The sequence below is a fragment of the Rhamphochromis longiceps genome, linkage group LG3, assembly GCF_057381845.1.
Source record: "Rhamphochromis longiceps isolate RC_006_pf linkage group LG3, R_longiceps_female_GT1.1, whole genome shotgun sequence".
In the NCBI taxonomy this organism is placed as follows: Eukaryota; Metazoa; Chordata; class Actinopteri; order Cichliformes; family Cichlidae; genus Rhamphochromis; species Rhamphochromis longiceps.
In genome coordinates this window covers 31,843,235-31,869,065 of record NC_140559.1, presented here as the reverse complement: position 1 = coordinate 31,869,065, position 25,831 = coordinate 31,843,235, and positions in this window count along the sequence as shown.

Here is a 25,831-nt window from a genome sequence, read left to right as displayed (position 1 = left end):
GATCTTTGCGATCGGTTACAATCAGCCAATAATATTCGTCAGGCTGTACTTGACACATTTGCATTGGTGTGTGTTTCCTTTAGGCAGGGTCTGGTTATCCATTTCCATTTGTTTCCTGCCTTCATGCTAGGCTAAGTCACTGTAGCTTCATGTGTCACAGGTACTGTATGATTAACACGTCTTTCCCACATGGTTAAATTGCACAGCCCCAAAGGAGAAGTCTGTCTTGTTTTAGAATATCTCTTCACATAACGACAATTTGTATTGTCTCATAGTAAATTCAAATTATTTTGGCTTGCTGTGGTATTGGGAGACAAGGAGTTTTGATCATGGGGTTGAAAACATTCAATTGTCAAGGAGTTGAAGAGGTTTTTAATGTGCTATAGCTTGCAATGATAGACTGCAATAAGCAGCCCTTAAACACTGAGATGTCATAAAATTTAAACTGAGTGTGTGATCAAAACTGTTTGCAGCTTCAAAGACACCGGGTGTGTTTGGTTTCCACATTAGCACACCGTTTCCCCCTTGATGTCGTCCATTAAGTGATGAAAACTGTTTCAAGTGCACACAAGTGTTAGCCTCACTACAATTCAGAATGAGAACAAGCAAAACTAATCAACTTAAGTTCAAAGTCCCATGGCCCTTGAAACCAATAAAACCAAACTGCATTAGATCCTAAAAAAGAAATAAACACAAAGTGCTTTGAAAGGGGCCGAGAGTAGAGCAGTGCCAAATACAAATTATAACAAAATTCATGCCCAACATTTCTGCAAGCTATTGTTTTTCCATAGAGCACTCGTTTATTTTACGATGAGACAGAGCATTTAAAGGGTTTATTAAGCTCATTTCCACATTTAGCTACCCATCCTCCAAGCCAGCTTTACTTTGGTTGGCTTCCCCTCCTAAACAGAAGGTTTGAACCCCAGACAACAAAAATGCACATACATAGCCATATCACCCATTCATTTCTGCCTTGTGTGACTTGTGACTATTTGTCTGCCACCATGTTTTTATTTTTTCATTACCTTGAATCATATGAAGCTCATATGGTTGAAAGAGTAGAGGACTAAGCCCTCAGATAGTACTAGCATGCTTGGTTATCAAACTGTACCCATATGTTTTATGGCTCTGACCCTCAGGCACATATATGAAATAATTATTGCCAAGCAACAGATTCATAAAAAACAAGAATGTAAACAACAAACAAAAAAGCTAAAACATCTTGAATAAACTGTACCGCATAACAAGCCATATTTTTATTTAGATAATATATTAAAATGCTTCAAAATATTTAAAGCTGCACAGAAAACTGCACAGAAAATCCCAACCCAGATGAAGGGCTTAGCATGAGTAGTGGTCAGAAGAAAGCAGAAAATGTATACAGGGAACAAACAGAGCCATTTCCGCTATACCTAGTGCGGTGGGAAACATCAATATGCTTTTTGTGACATTTTGTTTGGTGGTGTGCTGTGTGGTTTTTCTAATGTGAAATATGTGCTCCAAAAGGTTGGGAAACACTGGTCTATGGGAACTGACTCGATTTTGAGACACCCCCAATGGCACTTAGAGGAACTGCTTCACTGTTTTTGTTACTTCCACACTGGCTTCATTTTTCAGATCCTGAGGTTGCTTCGTGGTTTGAACAGCAGGTGTGCTCACAGCAGAGCAGTGTGGCTCAAATGACCCTATTTAGATGACCTCACACTGACATCATAAAGGTTTTTGCTCAGAGAGATTACTTGCACACATGTTAACTTCATTCAAAAAGCTTTGCAGTGAGAATCCACCAATGAAGCCATATCTTAGATATGAAAAACATTGCAGTCAAAAACTTTACCGTTTTTCACTGCCACCTTTCCACAGTCATACTTTAAATTTTACTGCAGTTCACTTGGGAGTCAGATATGACATGTGTAATCTTGCTGGTAACAAAGGTAAAAACAAGGTGTTATTACAGCTTCTATACATATACACTCAAACTAAAGTTAACTTTCTCTGGCAGCCTATTTCATCATTTTGGGGGTTTCTTCCTTGATTTAAGGCAGTACGACATCTTAATAAAAATAAATAAATAAATAACTTGAAACAAAAGCTCCCACCATCTTCTCTCCTGGTGAAGTGGTTAAATGAGACATTTCTGTAGCTGAAGAATCTCTTTTCTTTTCAAAAACCAGACTGTCAAGTAACTGCCAAGCGTCCTTGAATAACAACCTGTGCCTCCGTCTGCTTATTCACTGTGAATCACACTGGATAAGAGCATCAGCTCAACACAATGAGACACATCAGTGTATCTCAAAAGCACACGCATCAGGAATTTGACACCAATTCTCAGGTTAAGCTGTAAATATCCCTTTGAGCTGGTAAACTATTTCTAGTTTTTGTGCTGAAACCTTGAAAGAATGTACGATGACATGGATATTATAAAAAAACAAAACAAAAACATTAACCTTGAGCCATCTATAAAAAGGATGCACACACAACATAAATCAGTATTAGGTCCTTATTAGCACAGGGAAAATGACCAATGGATGACAAAATTAAACAAAAGTACAGAAATTCTTTATGCCAATTTTGTTTATGACTGAAAACTACTTAATTAACCAAAGTAATAAAAACACACAAAATGAAGGATTAAAAAACCTGAATAAAGAATATATTACGTTTTGTTTTCAGTTTTTCTGGCTGTCGATGTATTTGCATCAGTTGCTAAGTAGCGCAAACTGTGAGCTTCCAGTTATGCAACAGTCCTGTCAAAAGCTCATCGGTTAAAGGGTCCTCAAGTAGGAAGAAAATAGCTGAAGACAAAACCTACAGAATGACATATTGTCTTATCTGGGCAGTTTTAAAGAGCTGAAATTGGTGGATTTGATCTTTTTCTAAATGATTCCAAAAGGCTGCGAGCACTTCACATTTCATCATCTTATTGCACCACATGTTTTTGCTGAAGTGCTCTGATCTTGAAAAATCTAACTGTACTCAGAAAAAACACAAAAAAACAAACTCAAATAAAATACAAAACAATCAATAAAGAGGAGTCATTTCAGCACAATCTAGGGCCAACAACTAGAAGTTTGGCAATTACTGAATTAAGATTTAAAATGTTTTAAGTCTACATGAGTGGCTGAAAGTGGCAATGTTCTTTAGAAAGACAAAATAAGATTTCACCACAAGATGATCGGTAGAGTGTATGCCACATGTGTCAAAGTCAAGGCCACATCCGGCCCGGCGTACATTTATATCCGGCCCGCGAGATCATTTTATATAGATGTACTATTATTGTTATGCATGACCCGGCGATATGAGGCGCTAATAATATACAAACTACAGATCCCATAATGCAGCACTGCAGCCTCCTTGCTGAACGCTGGGCTAACTGGGAACATTCCCGCGTCAATCAAGTCAAACTTCTGTTATTACGAAGCTAGCCGCTCACAATGGTGGAGAGAAAAGTTGATTCTGAAAGCAGAGCCTTTCAGCGCCGGTGGGTGACTGAATATATGTTTACAGACATTACTGGTAAACCCGTGTGTCTTATTAGTGGAGCTAATGTGGCTGTAATTAAGGAATTTAATTTAAGACGGCACTACGAGACAAAACGTCAGGATAAGCTAAAAAACCTAAATGCAGAGAAGAAACTAAAGAAAGTAGAAGAATGAAGAAGAATCTGACATGTCAGCAGACTGTTTTCACCAGAGCAAAATCACAAAGTGAAGCTGTTGTGAAAGCAAGTTTTATTGTAGCAGAGGAGCCAAATCAGCCCGGTACCACTCTGAAGAGCTGCATGATGAAGCTGTGCGACGTCTTGTGTCCAGACAAAACGCAGATTTTGTGAGCCTGAGCAGAAATACGATTGCTGATCGGGTTTGTGAGATGGCCACTGATTTAAGAACACAGTTGTGTGAAAGAAGCAAAAACTTTATTGCATACTCTCTTGCTGTGGATGAAAGTACAGACATGATGGACATTGCACAGCTGGCCATCTTCATCCGTGGAGAGGAAATAATGAACATTAAATCGATGCACGGGACAACGACAGGCAAAGACATTTTTTAAAACGTATGTCAAAGTGTAACCAACATGAAACTGCCCTGGGACAAACTTGTTGGACTTACAACAGATGGAGCGCCGGTGTTGTGCGGTGAAAAAAGCGGACTAGTCAGCAGGATGCGAGTAAAGATGCAGGAGGAGAAATGTACCGGTGAGTTAACAGCATATCACTGCATCACACACCAGGAAAGGCTGTGTGGTAAAGTCCTAAAAACGGAGCATGTAATGATCACCGTAACGCAAACCTCCAACAGCAGAAACCTTGCATGTAAAACAGCTTCTATGGTCCAACGTTTTGTCAAATTTAATCTACTGATCCATGTCCTGTAAGTACTCATTCCTTATAATAAAAAGCTGGTTATGAAAGGTGGTCTTCAGGCCATGAAGTTCATTTTAATAAAAACCAAAATTGCTGGTGAATGTCCTTAATCAGGTCTCGCTCACTGTATGTCTGTGGAAATTAGTCTGTTAGCTAAATGACTCAAATGTAAAGTGGAGGCTCTCTGGTACAGCGGCTGTGTTATCGCCCTGTTTGCCTGCCAGGATCCCTGCTGTGCTGATGTTCCCTCTGAAGCTGTGGAAAAACCCTCAGACAGCAAGAATCTGGTCCTCTTTCACACTCGATCTAGCCAACAGGGCCTGATGCTAAGCACTTCAATCACAAATTCTTTTGTCTGAGTGAGACATCTAAGGGGATGGCTGGTGAAAGCAGCAAGGTGAAAGTGAGGTTGTTGCCTGTCAGAGACCATAAAGATATAGGATGTAGGTGGAGCAGAGAAAGAATAAAGTTGACTGACAGCTACACAACTAAAGTCACCTCCGGTTCGTGGCAACCATGGCTAAACAGCCAGCGTGTAGCTGTGCGGACAGGATTTCTTTCTTTCATTGGTGGATGTGATTAAATATGTAACACATCGTTTCATTCCGTTATGAATGTATACAATTTTAGAACACAGGCTAGTTTTATGTAGCTCTGTATTCAACTGATAACACACACAAAGTTATAGCTTCAAATAATTCTGCAGCCGCTGTGCATGTTATATGATGAACTTGACAGAAATAGTCAAACCTCTAAAATCTGTTTAATAATAACATTTATTAATTATTGAACAAATATATTATTTAGGTGTCCTATTATGATCACAAATTATATCAAAAAATATATTACCCTTTTAGGACTTTTTGCCATTTCATTTTTCCTGTCTTTTGTTTCTTGATTTCATAAAGTTTTTGCATTACCAAAAAATACAGAAAATCGTGCCACGTATATATGCACACACATGTGAGTCAAATGAACATGTAAGTCAAGTGAATTTATAATGCTCTACAACTAACAGGAACAACAAATCAAGAAACTAAACAAAGTGTCAACAACAATTAAATGCAAAGGAGTAAAAGGCAAGGTCCTAAATATAAGTCTATCGAGAAGGTACATATGAAATATGGATGTTTTCTCCTTCATGTCAACCATTGCTTAAGCTAGTTACTTTTTTGGTGCATTGAGCTGAGGCTTGTTGTTGCATGTTTCAAAACTGGAATTAATACATGCGGTGACAACCCCAGACAAGAAACTTGACAGTCACAAATATTTTTCACATTTTTTGATTTTAACAAGATCAGAGTTAAAGAAAAATAATCATGATGCAGAATTTGACACTTTAAAATAGAGTTCTATACAAGCAAATGTCTCTTAAACTCCCTGCTGGCTATTATAAAGAATGCAGACTTAAGGCACTTTTCTTTCTTTTCTTTTTTTTTTTATTACTGGCTCAACTCCAATAAATGATTACTCCTCATTATGATATAGCTACAGTACTACTGACAGTACTGCACTAAACGAGTTTTAGCAGATGTTTCTTCAGATAGTTTTCAGGAACTTCACTAATGAATTCTGTTTACAACCACTGCAGCAAAAACGTCATTTTAAAAGTGCCTCACATATCCTGCGAAAGCCGATACAGGGAAATGGTTTCCACCTGGTTTCTGACAATACCGCATCCAATCAGTTGAATCCTCTAACCAGTATAATTACATCTATTTCCCCTGATCACTTTACAGATAATCTTATTACTGCTTATAGTTGAGCTTTCAAGCTATTTCTCAGGCTTGCCTTGTTTTCCTAGTTTCCAGAAAAAAAAAAGATTTCTAAAATTTCTAAAAAAGTAAAGAATTAAGAGAGCTTGACGCATCAATCGCCTTAATTGAAAGCAAGGAGGATAGTTGTAAGGGAGAAAACGGATCACTTTTACATGCAAAACAAATCACAACCACCCCCAAGTGCAAAGATACACCGGTTAAAGTAAAGAGAAAAACTGACTCTTGACATTATTGCAAAAGCCAATGGCTTTTACAGCTTCAGCTGGACCAGGGATGTCAACAGCCCTCAGCCCGAGCGAGCTGTATGTCAGGAGAAGCTGGCTAATGCTAACATGGTGTCAAGCAAGCTAAAGAGGCACCTTGAAACCAAAGAAACTACTTCTTAGAAAAGCATTGGATTTGAACCAAGACTATTTTATTGTGAAAAGGCGTCTGATCAAGGCAACGGAGCTGTTTGGAGCTGTATGCTAGCAAAGTGACGGAACACTAGGTCCAAATGGCATAAACGTGTCATCAACAATGCCTTCATCTGACAATGCAATCAAAAGAATTGATGAGATGTCAGATTACACAGACAGATGCTATTTGCTCTGGTTTAATGGTTTACTGTTATGTAACATCACAAATCGTCCCAATAGAAAAATAAGGAACGAATTGACTAGTTAGTTTCAAATGGCTAGAAAACAAATCAGTTATCAAGAGAGCTGATAAATTATCCATTTCTGCTGCTCAATAATGCATTAAATGTCTCATGTCAGCTTCAGAGTGCAAAGAAAATGTGTAAAAATATATTTAAATAGGTCACTGAGAAGAAGACAGAAATATTAAGAATTGAAATTCTGCTCTTTAAACATGAGTGACCTATCAGTGTTTACACATTTATTAGAAGGGACATTTCCACAGTGGAAAGTCACAAAATCTCCAGAGATGCCAAAATTGCTGGATGTGAGTTCGTGAACCCATGAGGAGGCGTGTTCATAATGGGAGGTGAAATAAACAGCAAAAAGGAAAAGGTGAACATGCAGTGCCACCAAAATGAGGTGGCAAATACTGCAAACCATAAATGTGGTGTATGACAGTGATTTCAGCAACCCATCCCTTAGCTGCTCTCCCATTTTCATTCTCTGTCTCAAACACACATATGTACACACACAGAGGGTGTTAATTTTTAATCCTATCTGCAGCCTGCGGATGGCCGGGATAAGAGTGAGTGAGTGAGTGAGCGAGCAGAGAAGGCAGCAGGAGCAGGAAAGGAGGGGGATGACAGATATATACAGCCAGAGCGATGATGAGACAGGCCATGTTGGCACACACACACACACGCACACACACAGCAGAGGTGAGAAGATGGGCGAGAAGTAGAAGAGACAATGTGACAGCCAAGCGGATAAAAGTGGTGAGACAGAGTGGCATGGAGACCCTCTGCACTAAAGACGGCTTTCGCTGCTGCAGCTGTAGACTCCCAATGTTTCAGTAACCCTACACCCACAAGCTAGTGCACACTCTTACATGTTTCTCTGTAGCTTCATAGCTGTGCGTCTTCCCCAGTAACATATACACATTTATTCTCCTTAAGGTGATCTTTAAGACGCACTTCTCCCCTAGGCTGACTGCACTTTTGGAAGGTGGTTGAATGGGTGGTTTGGGGTTTTCAGAAATGGGAAACTATGAGAGAAACAGTGTAACACAAACCAAGTAAAAAAAAAATTTCAAAAAATAACATAACAAACAAACAAAAACCATTATTTTTCTCTCCTCTGTCTTCTTTAGATCTAGGCTATGCAAGTCATTTCTTGGAAATGTGTATATTGCAGTCAATAGCATATTGACTGCAATATACACACAGGATATGTATGCATGAGGAAATTTGTTTTACACCTTCTAGCTTAAGGACACTTCAGCATGCGGAGGAGCCAGAAATTGAACCACCAGCCTTGTGATCAGCAGACGACCCACTCCGCTTCCTGAGCCACAGGTGCACCTGTGAGCTGAAATCATTAGTCAATCTACAGAAAACAAATTATCACAATTATAATAATTGATTGATAGCTGCAGCCATTTATCAAGCTGTAATGCTGAAACACAACAGCTCCATCCTCCTTTAAACGGGATGACTTGCTGTTTTTCAGCCGAGTATATACACAATACTTTTAACTGCATGAGGGGGACAAAAAAAAAAAGCAAAAAAAAAAGCAGATTCTTTCAACCGATCGATTTCAATCTTGAAAACGAATTGATAGATGATTTGATCATCATGATGTGGAAATAATGCAGCTTCTTCTTCATACTTCATCATAGACTGAATCTGTGTGCGTTGAGTTTACACTCAAATTAAAACATGCCTAATTTGCATAAATTCAACTAATTAAAAAGAAAAACTGAAACGTAAAAGTTTTCTGGACCCAACAGGAAGTTCTCGGGTGTTGGGGAAGATCAGGCAATTAAGACTTTGACAAAAATTTCTATATGAAAATATATATTATTTCCTCTTACAATAAAATATTAAGGATCCCCCCAAAATAGGCTTTTTGTTTTGGTTTTAAAATTCATTCATTACTTCATTCATTTAGATGTAAAAATATCAAATATCCTCACATTTCTACAAATCAAACACAAGGATTTGACACCTTTTTAAAATCATGATATTACTGTTGCAGCTGTTCTTAAGACAAAAACAAGCAACTGGAAGGCAGCGAGTCTGGAGATGTTATAAAAAACTGTTAAGTTTCATATTTTACAGACAAGCATGACTAACAAAGTGCAGAAAATGATGGGAAGACTAACAAATGAAAATAAACTTTCTTAATTTTTCTTCAGGTTTTAACATTTTAGTAAATTAAAAAACAAACAAAAAACCCAAAACACTATTTGATGAGTTAGGTGGTTCATTCATGATCATTCATGCAATACAGTAATTAGCTGATCCACCTCCTGTAATAGTTGTAAAACCCTCAGGTGACCAGTTTCCCCTGAGAACCCCTGAAGCTGTAAATTGTCTATAAACAAAACAAATGTCTGTAGAGTAGAAAACAAAAGTGCATCATCATGGTGACGATGTAATCTAATCAGTGTAATTTCTAGACATTGATTTGATAATGGCATTATTAGATTTACATAATTTATAAAAGCAAAATAAATTTTGAGGGAAATCTAATTGCAAGTATTTGCAGCAACTACAGCATGATCTACATTTTTAAGGGGTGTGCATGTTAGATCAGGGATGGGGAACTCCAAGCCTCGAGAGGCGGTGTCCTGCAGGTTTTATGTGTCCTTGATCCAACACGGCTGATTTAAATGGCTAAATTACTTCCTCAGCATGTCTTGCAATTCTCCAGAGGCGTGCTAATGAACTAATGTGTGTTGACCCAGGGTGAGACCCAATGTTCCCTCTAAGCTGCGCACGTGCGCAATTGTGCACCGTTGGCACGGTCTCTGCGCGCACAAAAAAAAAAAAAAAAAAAAAAAAATACTAACCTGAACTGAAATTAAAATTAATACTTCAGCAATCGTGTTTTGCAGTGTTAGTCAGTGAGTGAGGCACAGGCACAGTTCACAGGCAAAGCCGAGTTTATTTCTCACAGTTTTTTGTGTCCTTATGGTTCCAAGCGCTGTCACCAATCTTTGCATTTTGTTATTATCTCATGACACTTGTTTAATCAGCTACCATCTCTCCTGTGGACTTTTTAATGTCTACAGTCTCAGATCAACACAGCCCTGCCCTTCCCATATTAGATTCTTGATGAATGTGTGTTGTTGTTATTCAGCCTGGTTCAATGTGCCCCTTTTTAACTTTGAGCACCCGCCCCTTTAAACCTCTCTGCACGTCCCTGCTCCCGTATGGGATTAGAACGATGCCACCTTATCCCATAGCTCAGCCGATGCGTATATACGCAGCCAATCAACGTCGTTGACAGGCTATGACAGCGTCCTTATGTGCCGACACCGGTGTTTTAGCAAAGCGGCGTGGCTGATGTGGAGTGAAGCCACATTAATGACAACGTGTACAACCATTGGAGATGTGAGCAGGACAGACGGAACAATTGACGGAAAAAGTGTGGACTTTATACCAGTTTTTAAATTGTGTTGATTGGCCACGTAAAACCAGAGTTATGATAAAAATATGCAATGTTTGGTTTTCTTCCTGAATACTATCGTTGTTTATATTTACTGCGGGAAGAAACGGTAAAAACTGTGTTTTATAATGAAAAAGGATCGAAAGCCTGTGAGCAAAAACAAACCCCACCCCCCACCTTTCCTATTGGTCCAAAAAAGTACCATGTCGACCAATCAAAAAATGATATGGCAACGTGGCATCTTGTTGTTAAGAAACGGGGGGAAGTTTTAGGAGTGACGGCGGTGTTTTGAGATGTGAGAGATTTGAGACGTTTAGTGCAAATCTTGTGTAGTTAGTGTGTAGTGTAGTCAGTAGTTTTGTTGTGTGTGTCAGAACAATGAGGCGACGGCTGAGTGTTACAGGTGTTACAGGAGTGATACATCTCCTGTTGTCAGGCCTGCAGGTATCAGGATGTTGTTTTCCTTTATCTCATATTGGACGGAAATAATTTTTTGGAGTGGCACAAATAATTTGTGTGGCATCAGATTTGATGCAGAACAGCTGATTGTTCTGTAAATAGTTTGAAATGTTTATTTAAAAACGCCTTGGCTGCGTTAAAAAAAAAAAAAAAAAAAAGCTGAAAAACACTTTGATGTTTCCAAAATTCAGTAACTTTTTTGAAGAAGTAACTATATAATTAATTTCCCAACATTGGTCATTATAAACTGTATTTTGCAGTCAAAATTATAGGACTCTCTCCCACACCACAGACACATACGCATTATACAAGTCAGAGCTTTATAAAAAAAAAGAAAGAAAGAAAGTTGTGTTTTCGAAAGTTATTTTTACTTCCAATAGTGTTAACATACTACACAGGTCATGAACAAGATTTATTTATTAATTTTCATTGTAAGTGGGCTAAAGCACTTAATTAAAAGTAGTCTAACATAAATGTAAACGCTGTAATTTGATTCTTCTAATAAACCATGTAACTTGGATGGATAAGATGCCGGCGTGACCACAGTGCACACGTCTGCTGTTGCTCACAGTGGTCCACGGGACCGCTCAGGGAGTTTGTGTGTTCGCTCAGACACGTGAAAAATTAGAGGGAACATTGGTGAGACCTAAAACCTGCAGGACCCCGACCCTTGAGGCCTGGACTTCCCCCACTCCTGCTTTCTTTATGACCTTAAAGATTGTGGTCTGGTTTAAAAAGGAAGAGTCTTTGGACCTTAGAGATAGCAGGAAAAAAAATCTTTGAGATGAAGTTTATTTACATGTTACTTGTAGCCCAAACCTATAATCTTGCATGTGACTGTAGACCTTGGTTTTTGGTGGAAAACTGTATATTTTCTAACAGCTCACAAATATCTCTCTTCATTCATTTGTAACAGTCTGAATGTAGTCTAGTCAGGGTTTATGCTGCACCAAGAAAACAAATTTGCTGTATAAAAATCCAATTTCCAGGAGACACTGTTGGATAATTAACAACGGAAGAGAACTGATGAACCAATATAATAAAGAGTACAAGTAATCAAATAACAATTTTATATACTTTAATGGCACAGTGACAAATAACTGGATGACATTACCAAATCATGTCCAGAGGCCTGCAGTTACCGCCATTAAAAATTCAGTACAGTCATCAGTGAAATGGCAGAGCTGCACATCAGTGCTGCCGGTGACAGATTGGTCGATGTGGCACCAATCTGTCACTGTTCTGGGAACAATTTCCTGTAAAAGCACTGGATATCAGTGTATCAGGGCATGGGGAATTTGGTGTTAAAGGAACATTCATTGTAGGTTGTAAAAGCCTGTTTGTCAGTTTGAATCCCAAGTAAGACGAGGACACCAGAGGAGAATATTGAGGGAACACCTGTCAAGTCGCTCCCTGGTTCTGAATATGAAGCAGAGCAGAGGCCGAGCTCACGGGAGAAGCTCTGAATTGGACAAATAAAGATTTAAGATAAGTGCATACTCCTCGAGGGCTGTTGTGTGGTAGCACTGCTTTCTTTAAATCTCCGGCCCCGTTGAGAACCCGACTCTGTTGACTGATTTTCATCATAAGCCTCAGCGGAAGACGTTGGTCCACGAGCACAGAGATTTAGATCGTTTCTGCGATAAATCCCTCCACAGAGCTGAAGACCAAGGTTAATTTGACACAGTTTTCCACTCACTCTGGGTTACTGATTTGCAGCAAAGCCTTTTGACAAAGCTACTACATCTGGAATATTGCAATTAGATACTACTGCCATACCATAATGAGTGTCATCAGTCATTTCAATTTCTGAATCGTCATTCAGAAGATATGGGATGAGAAGGGCATTACTTTAGCAGCTTTTTCCATGAACTCTTGCCGGTATGTGCATTTGCTTTGAAACTCTCAAATTTACATTCCCTCAAACCCACTGTCCTTTTGCATTTCTGCCACAATTCAATAAACAGCACCATACCAACCAAAAATAAATTGAGATGTGTGCATGAACTTGAACATGAACAGAAGAAAATAGATGGACGGTGTCCTTTATAGCTGGATAAAAGACATTTTTGCTACCGACCCCTTCAACAGCAGTGCATTGTTTAGCATGGGTACTGGTACCTTTGTTTGTTTCTCTAAACAGGTAGTGTGCCAACTGCATCTCCTGTGGAAATACTCTAAGCATAGATAGTCGGAGCAGTCAGAAAATCATAAAACAGTCTTCAAGGAAACAAAGGTTTTCTTAACTGAGAGAAAACAAATGTAACCAACCATGATCCATCCTATAGTTAATTGTGATGTACTACCTTTCAGTTAAACATATTTGTACTGTATATATTGCTAACAAATATGTATTACATTAAACACACGGTTAAAGTGTGAAGAGAAACATTAAAAAATACAGCAAGAAGTTTAGAGGGGGATAAAAACTCATATTAGCTCGTGGTTAAAAAGAAAAAATGAAACAGAAATACCATTGGACTCATTTTGATTCTCTTCCTTTAGCCGACTTTATGAATCCCTCTGTTTTTCTTAGGTTCAAGTATATTACAGATAAAATGCTTTCATTGTTATCTTTATATGTAGTCCTGAAGAAATCAATGGAAAACTAATCGTTCAAGTTCTCTGCTCCTATTGTAGCAACACAGTATCATGTAAATTAATGTATTTAGACTCGACTACTTGATTCATGATTATAAACGATAATTGTCAATTTTATAATCAAAACAGTCGTTAAGGTTATTTTATAAATAAAATACTACATTTAAAGAAAGTACAGTGTTAAAAGGCTCAATTTTTCCATGTAAAAGTGACGTTAAGCAGGTGACACTACCACACATCAAACATTTGAGCCTCATCAGTGAGACATCGGTAGCAACCATTTATCCATTTATTTCAGCAGAGAGCTCTCCCTTTAAGACTTTGAACAATAGTATCTAGGAGCATTCAAGAGGTTCACTCAAAGGCAGTTTGACAGCAATGAGAACAGTATCCTTCTGCTTCTATAAAAATATTATCCACCAACAGGATGAATGAGGTATTCTGGATGCTGTAGCTGGAGGTTAAACACTTCACTTAAAGGGGCCTGGGTCAAAGAGGGTAGTGCTGCTCTCGCACATCACATTTGGCCTGATTTATATTTCTGACCTGTTCTCACTGCCTCTCACGGCCTAAATCCCCTCTAGCTGTATCCTTTCTTTTTAATTTTCAAACTGCCTACATTTTGATATGGCCCTGCTCAGAGCAGTGCTCTCTCTCCCCCTCTTAACGCCGTAGGCAAAGTGACTCGCTTTGTTTAAAGTTTGATCAGATCAAACACATCTCTATCCATTTGGCTTGGCCACTCACATACAAAAGGTGAATATTTCACTAACAGAAACAGCAACAAAAAAGGCATGAAGAGCAAAGGGTTTCTGGCCTGTTACAGTGTCAAGTATTTCAGGGTCTGTGATTATTCTAGACCTAATGTCAGTGCTCTCTGTACTACGTGTTAAAATCCACATACCTCACTGAGTGGAATTCATTGAGTTTTAAAGAAATGTAACAGATTAAATCTAACACACTTAGATCTTGTTGGTGGCAGGGAAGCTATAAACACACGCATGCAAGTACACACATGCGTGACCAAACAGAAGTTATTTTATTTGCCAAACACTAAATTTGCTGCTCTCCAGTCAGTCTATCATCCAACTCCACCATCTTGGACTGCATCTGCTTCATGTGAGCTCTGCGGAGCAGCACATGAAGCAGTTCTCAACATGCTGCAGGTTCTGGCTGCAGCAGATTGGAAAGATATCTGATCAAGAAAAATCATTATTGTTAGAGCCTGCAGTCTAACACAGGGTGATGGGTGAAAACATCTGGATAGCATCCAGCAATTGGAAGGTCAGAGGCTTGATCCCCAGCTCCTCCATTCTGTGTGTCAAAGTATCCATAATAAAAGCAGGAGGAACCACTGTGACTGCCCAACTCGAGTAGAAAGGCACTTTCAAATTACCAGTCCACCAGACTTTTAAACTAAGAGCGAGTTAAAGCTAGTAAAGCAACTGTGGATGACGTAATTTAGCATAAAAAATATCCTTAAATGACTAAATGCATTTACATCTGGGTGCTGCGTCCAATCAAAGCATACATGTAGGAAACATCATTACTGACAATTAAGTTGGATGAACAGTCATGACAGAACAAATGTAACAGATGCTGGCTCTGGCTGTTTTCACTGCAAGCATTTTAGTTGAAGTATTTTGATGCTTCCTCAGTACAATGTTCCAAATATAAGTGTCAACATAATCTCAACTATCTTTAATGAAGGTCTCCCTTTATCCTTTCCATCATCTTAAATTTCTCTCTTTACTATAATTCTCTGTACATTAAAATGAGAGGATCAGAGTTTTTATGCTATTTGACTTAAGATCAAACCAGCCCTTCACACACAGGCAGAGGTTTCTGTTATCCCTGATTTAGGAACTTTAGGAACCTTTTCAAACTTTAAGTATTCCAAATTACTTTTTCTACCATTAGTCCTTTTTCCACAACTAACATGGGTTTGATCTAATTTAGAATCAAATCAGTAACTCAGATCAAATAAAAAGGTTTTACACATCACGTAGAAACATGATGGCTAAAAGCTTTTCAGTTGTGGATTATTAATCACCATGCAATATGACAAAAAAAAAAAAAAAAAAACTACATTCAAGTGGTTTGAATTTTGAATTAAAAAATTAAAAGTAAAAAAATATATATATTCATGAAGCAAGTCTAAATGGACATAACAGTCAACTGTGGCTAGCTCAGTGCAGTTCCAGTTAATGCTGTTTATTTGTAAAAACAAAAAAGAAATCCACTCCATGCTTTGTTAATCCTCCATACACTCCACATTCATTGAACACAAAAGACTCTGCTTTAGGTGCGTCAATCACGAAGTAAAATAAAGAAAAATCACAAAACCAAACCAAGGCCAGCGGTCTACTAGATCGGCCTTAGGGCAACGAAGTAAGGTCGGTAGTTCATGGCCCAGCTTGTTCCCAGACGTACATCTGGCTGGAAGATTTGCTTCCCTGGCTGAAGGGTCTGATTATTACTGATTGAGAAAGAAATTTTGCCCGAGAGGCTTTTCCCACACTGACCGCTAGACTGCAGAAAAAAGGGAAAATAGCCTGAAGATCTCCAGCACGCCAAATCAGACTGATCTAACGAGTTGACAGCCAGGAGGGTGTGGACGTAAGTTCAAAGGTAACCGTCGAGCAATCGCCACACAGTTACGCAATAGATAGATGTTTTTACTTTCAATTGTTCTGCTGATATGCATCCATTTATGTTCAGCAGTTACAGGAGACTAAATAATTTATTGACGTATGTAAACAACGTTAACCATGAGTTGGTACGATCCTGCTCCTCATGCTGAAAGTTGGAAACGATATCCCTGGTGGCTCTCTCTCCTGTCGTTCTACTGATACTGTTACTTTAAAAGATCTGTGCTGTGTCCCCAGTGTACCTAAAAACATGGCTGACGAGTACATCAAGACCTAAATGCATTGCTGTCACGTCCAATACACATCGTTGTCTTCCCTGAAAAGAATCTTGTATAATTACAAGCGTGCTGTGTGTGTTCAGGCACCATTTTCCCTCCCCTCCTCCCACTACCATGAGGCCTGAGGACTCTTGTGGCGGGAACCCTGATCGTCCCAAAGCAGAAAGTCCAACAGATACTGACCTACACGTGCACACATGTAGAGAAAGAAAAAAAAAAAAAAGCCAGAGCTGCTCTCCGACACACGGAAAACACAAAATTCAGCCCATTATCTAGAAGTAATTGCTGTGTTTTGGTAATGGCTCTCTGCTCATTATTCGTCAAATTATGGATGACTGCTTTTCCCGCACATCAAAGGCCAAAATAAATTGCTTCATTTCAACAATGAGACTCTCATTGTGCTGCTGCTGGTTTTTCTTTGTCAGCTAATGGATTGGAGTTGTGTATTTAAACATGTCAAGCTGGATTCATATGAGGTCACTCTGCAATTTAGAGGATCATATGGGGCAATATGGTGACTATTATATTACTTCACTGAGTGCACGCCGTTTCTGGGGCTGAAAATACAAAAAGCTCACCTTTTTTCCTCCTCAGTTGAGAAAAAAGGTCTTATCTGTTCATGTGGGGACAGAAAATGACACCACCTATCTTCTGGTTACCTACAGCTCCTTGCAGAGACCCTGAGAGGATACAATTCTCATTAGAAAACCAAAAATCAATAACATGCCATAAAACTACATAAATATTTGAGGATGGCACAAAAGTGCTGCATGGTAAAAATTTAAGGACCTTTCAGAATAAGGTCTGCATCACTTAACCTTTATGAATCAAAGCTGTGAGCCACCAGTCTCAGATCCACCGTTGCGGTTTTAGCATTATGCTAAGACTTGTATGTTTTTTGGTTAGGATAAGTGCTGTTTCAGTCTTTTGGGGACAAGATCAATTAGGCAACCTCGAACAGGCTGCTTTATCTCACACACAGTATCCAATAGCAACAACACTTCTCAGCAACATTGGCCTAGTGAAATACAAGAAGAAATACCAAGGCCTTCAAAAAGTCGGGGGAAGCATCTGAGAGACGCACTCAAATACACCTGGTGCATCGAGGCTCTACCCACAAACCATATAAGCCAAAGGGTCCAGACTCCAGAGGTCACTTGTCAATATGCTAAAAGGTCAGAACCGTTTAAACTAATATATTCGATGTGGTTTTACTGTGTGGCTGCTTGGTGTATAACTAGCTCAACATACACACAGATGCATGAATGTTTACAGTCCTGTGAACAAACACACAGGCTGCACTAAACATACAAACTGATGCAGAGAACAGACACAGGTGCTCACATACTTACAGCAGATAGCCACCATGCTAAGAAGACATGAGGAGAATGACTATTGGCAGGGGCAAAGGTCAGCAGAGGGCGAGGTTACAAAGAAGTCTGCATGTCAGCTGGTGTTAAGGTTTTGACAGTGTAACCTGCCCTTTGAACTGCATGACTGTGAAATCAATGCCTTTAGATATGGAAGCAGGCTGTGTATGTTTATGTTTGTGTGGTTTACTGTGCAACTTTATCAAAGAAAGAGCTCAGGTCTAGTTCTTTTTACCCCTTTTCCTTGTATGGTCCAGTACTTGGGATTTCTGCTTCTCTTGCATTTATTCCAAAACTGAAGTGATCAATGTAATTTTATTTATTTATTTATTTATGTATTTATTAACCTTTATTTAACCAGGAAGATCCCATTGAGATTAAAAACCTCTTTTTCAAGGGAGACCTTGAAAAAGAGGCTTTTACTTGTCAAATAAAAGCTGTGTGAATTTGGCTGAAGGTATTCTGTGAGAAACTTAACACAGAAACAAACATTTAGGCTTAAAAAGGAAATATTAAACTTGAGGCTCAACTAATACGTAGTCTTGTCTTTGTTTGATATGATAGTTTTGCATTTTGGATTGTTAACACAACATTTATACATGGAAGACAAACGACGCCCAAACCTTTCCTGCATTATTTATATAAGTTATATAATCCTTTGTCATTTTGTAATCAAGTCTGAATAAAGAAGTATGAGGCTGAAATGAAATTCATCCACCAAACTGTGGTTTTTATTGTTAGAACAGGACTTCATGAAGACACCAACAAATACCTCTGAAAACACGTGGCTTCTTTTTTTTTTTACTGAGTAACTGAAATTGCTTAACTCCAGGGATAATGGGACAAAATGAAAAGCTTAAAATCTAACTAATGCCAAACATGATGCAAAGAATAAATATTTACAAATATACACATGTCAAGAAAAAAAAAATAAAAAAACAGACTAGAAATACCTTGACTAAACTCCCCTCACCGTTTCCCCATGTGCCCTTAAGCACAGAGGCTACAAACAAAGTTAAACACAGTAACCCTTATTTGCGTGGGCTGGCTTGAACCCCCCAATCCCACTCCAAAACCTCAGTTGCAGATAATAGGTATCATGATGCTCGTTTCATGGCCGTTTCATCCTGTATGCAACTTCTTCACTAGATGATCCCTATGAGTGCCACACATTCCAATTCCTGGAGTACCAATTACTATGGCGATTAAAAATGTATAAAGAACATTAAAAAAAAAAAAAATAGTAACATACAACATTGTTGCAAATAAGTCAAAAAAATCTTTAATCTTGAGATTTAGTCCCCTGAAATCTCCATTAAACTTTTATGTACCTGGAAAATATCAAGCAATCCAGAATTATTTTGTTTTTGATGCATTTAATGGTATATTCCCTTTATTATTTTCCCACTTATTTTAGCAGTTTGAAGCCTGCATGCTGAGGAGACTAAAATCTAAAATTTTACCTATAGCATGCGCCATTACTCCCCTGGCTTCAGTTTCTCATCATTTTAAAGAAAAACACCTCATGCTTAGTTTTCCCTTTGTGAATAATTTAATGTTAAATCGTGGAGATCTGCAGACTGTCACAGGAGAGATGCAGTGACCTGCTGAAGGGGACACACAATCAGTGTTGCCAACTTAGCGACTTTGTCGCTATATTTAGCGAGTTTTCAGACCCCTAAAAAAAGACGTGAAAGTGCGTATGGCTTTTACTCTCAACAAGCAGCAGGTGCTGTAACGCAGTCAGTTCTTCTTTTACTCTTGTGCTGTTTTGTGGATCACAAGGTTTAAAACTACTTATAAACACACAAAGTAACTCCACCAGAGTGCCTATATTCCGGGTCACTTTTGCCGGTCCAAGCCCAGGTAAAGGAGCAGGGTTGGAATTGTGACATTAAAAAAAAAAACAATAATTGCTAAAAGAAATGTAATTTGTAGTTCTAAATAAACTCTAAATGCATTTAGGACCTTTTTTACTCACTTTATGTCTCTTCCACGATGTTATTTCTCTCCAACAACATAGGTTACAATTAGATTCGCATGACCAATTATGCAAATTAGGCAATGACGTCATTTAGCGACTTCTAGCGACTTTTAGGACAACCAATAGCGATTTTCCTTACTGAGGAGTTGGCAACACTGCACACAATAACTCTCTCATTGACCTCAGAGTCTCTCTGAACAGCTAGACTCTTCCAGCTTACACTTCTTCCATTACATTAAGTCTAGTCTGGATCAATGCTTTTAATACCACAGACCTCTTTTGAACTTGGTTATATAACCAAAGTGGGGAGAAGAACTTAAATTTACTCAGAATGTCACAAACAGCTTTGTCTGTTTTCCTCTCTTTCTTTGATTGAATTTTAATGACTTGTATTTGTCATTTTTAGATTCTGCTTCCTCTTTTTCCCCCAAATAATGATAGCGTATGTCACAGGGGGTGGGCTGTGGTGATGGAAAAATAAAATTCTGGCAATTTTAATTAATAGCCAACATCTACTTGAATATTTCACACTGTGATTTGCCTCGATTTGGCAAATGAACAGTAATATTACAGTGTCTGTAAAGCCCTGTGTATCTGAAGCCTGTTACTCATAAATCTGTCTTTTTGACTTTGACTCTCTCCTCAGTCTCACTCACACAGAAACACCTTCCTCTGAAGCCTACATGACTAAGCTGTGGAGGTCAAAGGCTGCACATCAAGATGTCTAGACAGCGTTCTCCAGACAATTTGACATTACACCCCTTCATGACGTCACTACAGGGGTGCGTTTCTGTTTGTTTGCGCGCATGTGTGTGCGTCATTGTGGTGAGAGGTGAGGACAATGTGTGTTATGACTGAGGGTCCGACTTACAGAGTGTCTGTGACACCGTGTCTCAAACAAGCCACCCCACCCCCTGAAAAAAATATTAAAAATTCTCTAAAAATCCTTCTGGAAGTGTTTAACAAGCACACAGACTTATTTCATCTTCCCCCCTCTTTTGTTACTCGATGTCACTTCCCGATCTGCTCTGCCCCATCAAAAATAGACCTCACTATTTTGAGCAACAGAAAGTGTGGAGCTACTTCTGGGATGCTTCCACAACTGATGGAACTGCAGTTGGAGCACAAACAATGCAGCCCCACCCGGCGTATTTCCAAAATTACTCACAATATGTCACCCGCAATTGTCAGAAATGATACGTCCATGGAGTTTCTTCTTTCATTTCACCCTCATTTATGGCAAGTCACAGAACAGAGTCAAATCAGTAGAGGATTATGGTTCATTACAATCTGAGAATACAATGAATGCATCAATACCATTTTATCCACATGAGATGCAATTATTGTTTTTGACCTTGTATAAGTACGAAAACTGCAGGGGAAGGGCGAGATCCTCCTTTAACAGAAGATGCCATGCTATATTTTTCTGGTTAAAAAAAGAAATTTACCAAGACTTATGAATGTTGTAGGTCACTGATCAACGACAGCATTGCCATTTATTTTAGCATTAGCAGAAGAAATGGTAACTACATGCCAGAAACAATTCTTGCATGTTCAGTTTAATACATATGACTATGACACTGACAGCTGTGTTTTAAAGCCTGAATTATTTGTTCCCATTTTTAAGTGTTGTTAAGTGTTAAATCTAGATCAGTGTCTTAACACTAAGCAATTTACTTTACAACCTTTTTTTTTCCTCGTCTGGGAATGAGTGTGTACTTACCTAATGAATAAGATTCATTGGATTCGTCTGTTTGTGCTCCACATCCAATAATCCATCTTGCTTTAGCTTTGTTTAATCTCTAAATATTTACAGAAGAGTAAAACTAGTATGCGGTAACACAAACAACGTCTGGCCGCTTAAACTAGAATGAGAGGTTTGCCAAGCTCCTCCTGCCCCAGGTTGAGACACTGAAAAGCCTTTTTTTCTCTCTGATGGTTACATCACCAATAAATAGACGGAAGCACTGACTAATCAATGCAGTCCATTAACTCCATTTACAGAAATGAAATTGTCTCTGGTATCCACAAAACCATAAAGAACTTCTACAAAACCATCCATAAAAACATAATTGTTCCTAATCAGTATTAGCCAAAATTCAACTTATTGTGTTAGATTATGCTGAAATATTACCCCATTAATTATCTGCACAGGAAGTACTTGGATCATTGTCATGCTGTAGTGCTTTCCTGAATAATGAACGCAGTTGGCTGCTGGACGCTATAGTTTGATTTTCGTCTTTATTGACAGCCGTTTGAGACAAAGAACTGCAGGAGTTGAGGGAGCACTTTGTGCATGTCAAATTAACATTTCATTTCAGGAACAGAACAAAAGAAAACAGAAAGAAGCCAGAAGAATCATGACAGGCGTATTGCAATAATGGAGAAATCTGTCTGCAATATAAGAGGTACAACATCTAGCTCAGAAAAACAATATCACATCCAATGAAATTATATTTAACATCAGGTTTTAGTTTTCTGTAAACCTTTGCTTTTATGGTGACTTCTTATTTCTTGCCTTGCTAACTGGATATAGATCCTTGGAACAGCATAAAGTGGTCCCTCGCTATAACGCGGTTCACCTTTCGCGGCCTTGCTGTTTTAGCGCATGGTGTTCTCCGTCCTGATTGGCTGTAGACCATTGTACAGAATACATTCAGCTTGTAAAATTTACATAAATCTTTGATGGCTAGCAGTGAGTCTGAAGTGCTGTACTGTATGTTTGCAAGTTTTCTCCCCGACAAACAACAATGTCGACAAAACGTTTTGCACCGTCAAAGGCAACCGCGGTTCATTCTATAATATCATCATATCATCATTCTATAATAGCGACTTATTTTTCTTGCGGGTTATTTTTGGAACGTAGCTCCCGCGATAAACGAGGGACCACTGTACACCTTAAATCCAGAATGGTTTGGTTACTACACTACATGGCAAAATGCCGGTGTTTTACATATGTACAAAATAGTCTGTGTCACTTTGTTTTTTAAAAGCTGGAAAACAAAAGTGATCTGACTTGACATTTAGTGAAGGTTTGCCTATTTTATATCTTATATATTTTATATAGATATTATTTCTCCTCCTATAATACTAATTATTTTACTATTTTAAGTATTTCTGGAATTTTCCCATTTTTTGAGCTGATCAAACTAATTATTTTTCACTATAGTGAATTACTGTGAATTTTATGTAGTCCCTACCTAAAAGTATGAAACCACATGAACACTGGAGCAGCTACAGTGAACAAGTTGAGGATTTTTGCTCGGGAAAATTATGAATAGAACCTAAACAAAAATCACATTTTCAGTTCAGTTTTCCAGGTTAGATTTTAATTACTTTTATGTTAGCATTGAAAACCTGTAACACAACAATTAAAGTCGGTATATGAACTATTACTGATGTAAGCAGACGCTGTGTTTAATGTGAAGGAAAGGAGTCTTTCAAAATAGATTTTTATATAGAAAAAGTGGATAATAAAATTAAGACAAAAGTAAGTAATTTGAGAATGTATAAATGTCTTGTTTCTATAATTCTATATCGCTTTACTAGTCCCTAAGGACCCCAAAGCGCTTTACACATTCAGTCATCCACCCATTCACACACTGGTGATGGCAAGCTACATTGTAGCCACAGCCACCCTGGGGCGCACTGACAGAGGCGAGGCTGCCGGACACTGGCGCCACCGGGCCCTCTGACCACCACCAGTAGGCAACGGGTGAAGTGTCTTGCCCAAGGACACAACGACCGAGACTGTCCAAGCCGGGGCTCGAACCGGCAACCTTCCAATTACAAGGCGAACTCCCAACTCTTGAGCCACGATCGCAATACCTGCATAGTTGAGACTCTGCAATCGCCGGCAAACACTTGTGAATTGATCAGGGAATCTGAAGTGACCAGTGGTTACCAACTGGTCTCTTAACCAGTTATGGAGAGGTTCACTGTCCAGACCTTTAGGGTTATGGATAAATGATGTACAGTTAATTCACAGTCAGAAGGACTCTCATGTATTAAAAAAAGATAACTCCCCCTCGCAAACTACTAAAGAATCTGTAGTAGTTAAGTGGCACCCTGAGGCAGGTGTAGGCGATAATTATACTGTACATTAGCTGTGTTTGAACAGCTAATCTGATAATAGTGTGTATAATGCAAAAAAAAAAAGAAGAAAAAAAAAAAAGAGGTGACCATGTTTTCCAAACTCTATGGAAATGTCCAGTGTATTCCTATAAACAGTCTAACGCATAAAGATATTTGGAAAAAACAAAGATAATTTGTTTCTCTTTATTGTATTTTGTTAGAACTAAGTCTTTACCTTCCAGGACACAGACAAACAATTTTGTGGTATTGTAGTTAAAAATGACACATTTTAAACTAGGGTTGTCAAAAAATGAAAATAAACTAGAAAAAGTTGCATTTCCTGCAAAAATGCTCTGTGAATGCCATGTAGTGGAATCTGCTGAAAACAGCTGAATAAGGAAAACTATGTGCTGAAAGAAGGTGAAGAAAATGAAAATTATGCTGGAAACAGAGGAAGAAGCAGAAATTTTTGCTGAAAAGGGGTGAAAAAACTGAAAATTCTGCTGAAAAGTAGAAAAGAATCTGAAATTTCTGTTGAAAAATAGTTAAAAAAGTTTAACTGTTAACTGAAAAAAATGCATAAGTGGGATTCAAAGCTGGGCCTCCTGCTCTGAGAACAGCTGCTCATCTCACTGAACTAAAACACAGCTCACCCTGGCAAGCAAAATCAGTGACCACACTGATAATGTGGTCCATTTATTTTAATGGGACAAACAGATAATAATAATTTTAATATGTCAAAAAGTATTGAAGTTATAAGCACCGGAAAGAGCAGAAATAGCAGAATATTGTAAAATTTAAACGTTAAGTTAAGCGCCAAAAAACGTACGGAAGCAACTAGAATAATATAGTGGAATAAAGTATAAAGAGAAACTGGATCTCGGATTGGGCACTCATTTGCATGAGTTTCAATACCAATAGCGCCGTCTTTGTCTATTCCAGTTGACAAATAACCGCAGACAGTCGGGCACACAGCTCCTCCTTCACTAACAGCTGAAGTGTTTCACATTGACAACACTAAACAATGCTTCAGGAGGAATTTTGAGAGGTCAGCCTAACCCCCAAGAATATTCAAGTACTAAACAATTGTCATAAATGTTAACCTGACAGAGCACATGTTAACGTTAGCTGCTTAACTATTAGCAATTACCCTTTAGTCACAAATCCAGCCTCAGGGGGTCACAAGCTAATGCACTCCCAATAACTGGCACTAGGATAATTAGAATGGGTGCATCGGAAAGCAGAACTGGAATAAAATCTGTAAAAGAAAAAAAAAGAAAAAGAAAAAAAAAAAAGCAGATTCATCTGCACCCAAACATACCTTTATCCAATGGCAACATTATCCATCTTTAACTTTAAAAACATATTTATAACTCTGTTACCTTTATTAGACTGCCAAGTTACCATTAAGGTGACAGCTAGCCACTTTGGTTAATAACAAAATGGTAACATTAATGTGGGAGTTAAGCAGTAAATGATATCGGTCCTGCTCATCTCTACCATTACATTTATATTATTTAATTTTACAGGATGACACAATAATTTGTCTGTAGAAACTACGGTTTCTCTTAGCCTTCAATCACCCAAGTATCATACATTCTGCCTCTGCCTTAAGTGTTTTATCTGATGTAGGTTACTACAATGTTGTAATTTACACATCCACAAATATGTGAGGGTCCACATAAACTCAACTGAGGGTGAATGCAAGGATGTCCCCATATCTCTAATTTGTTGTAACCGGGCTCAAATACAAATGCACGTCTCCTCCAAGTGAAGTACAAAGTCATGTAGTAAGCACCACTGCTTTGTGTAGTGTCAGCTTTAATCCGCCTGATCTCTCAAACCTGATAACAAAGTTCAGTTTAAAATCAAGATACTTAGACGAGAATTAAGCCATTCAGTTGATAAATCGTCCAATAAAAATTTCTGTCAGAAAGCCTGTAATGATTGGGTGACTGTGTTTGACGGCCTGTGTGTGTGTGTGTGTGTGTGTGTGTGTGTGTGTGTGTGTGTGTGTGTGTGTGTGTGTGTGTGTGTGTGTGTGTGTGTGTGTGTGTGTGTGTGTGTGTGTGTGTGTGTGTCCGTCCATCAGTCCTTTGGCTCATTAGCTCAAGGTCCCGAGGGATTGTTTTGAGGCTGCTGTTTTGAAGGACTGGTGATGATGTTCCACTCACTGACAATATGACTCTACTACCAG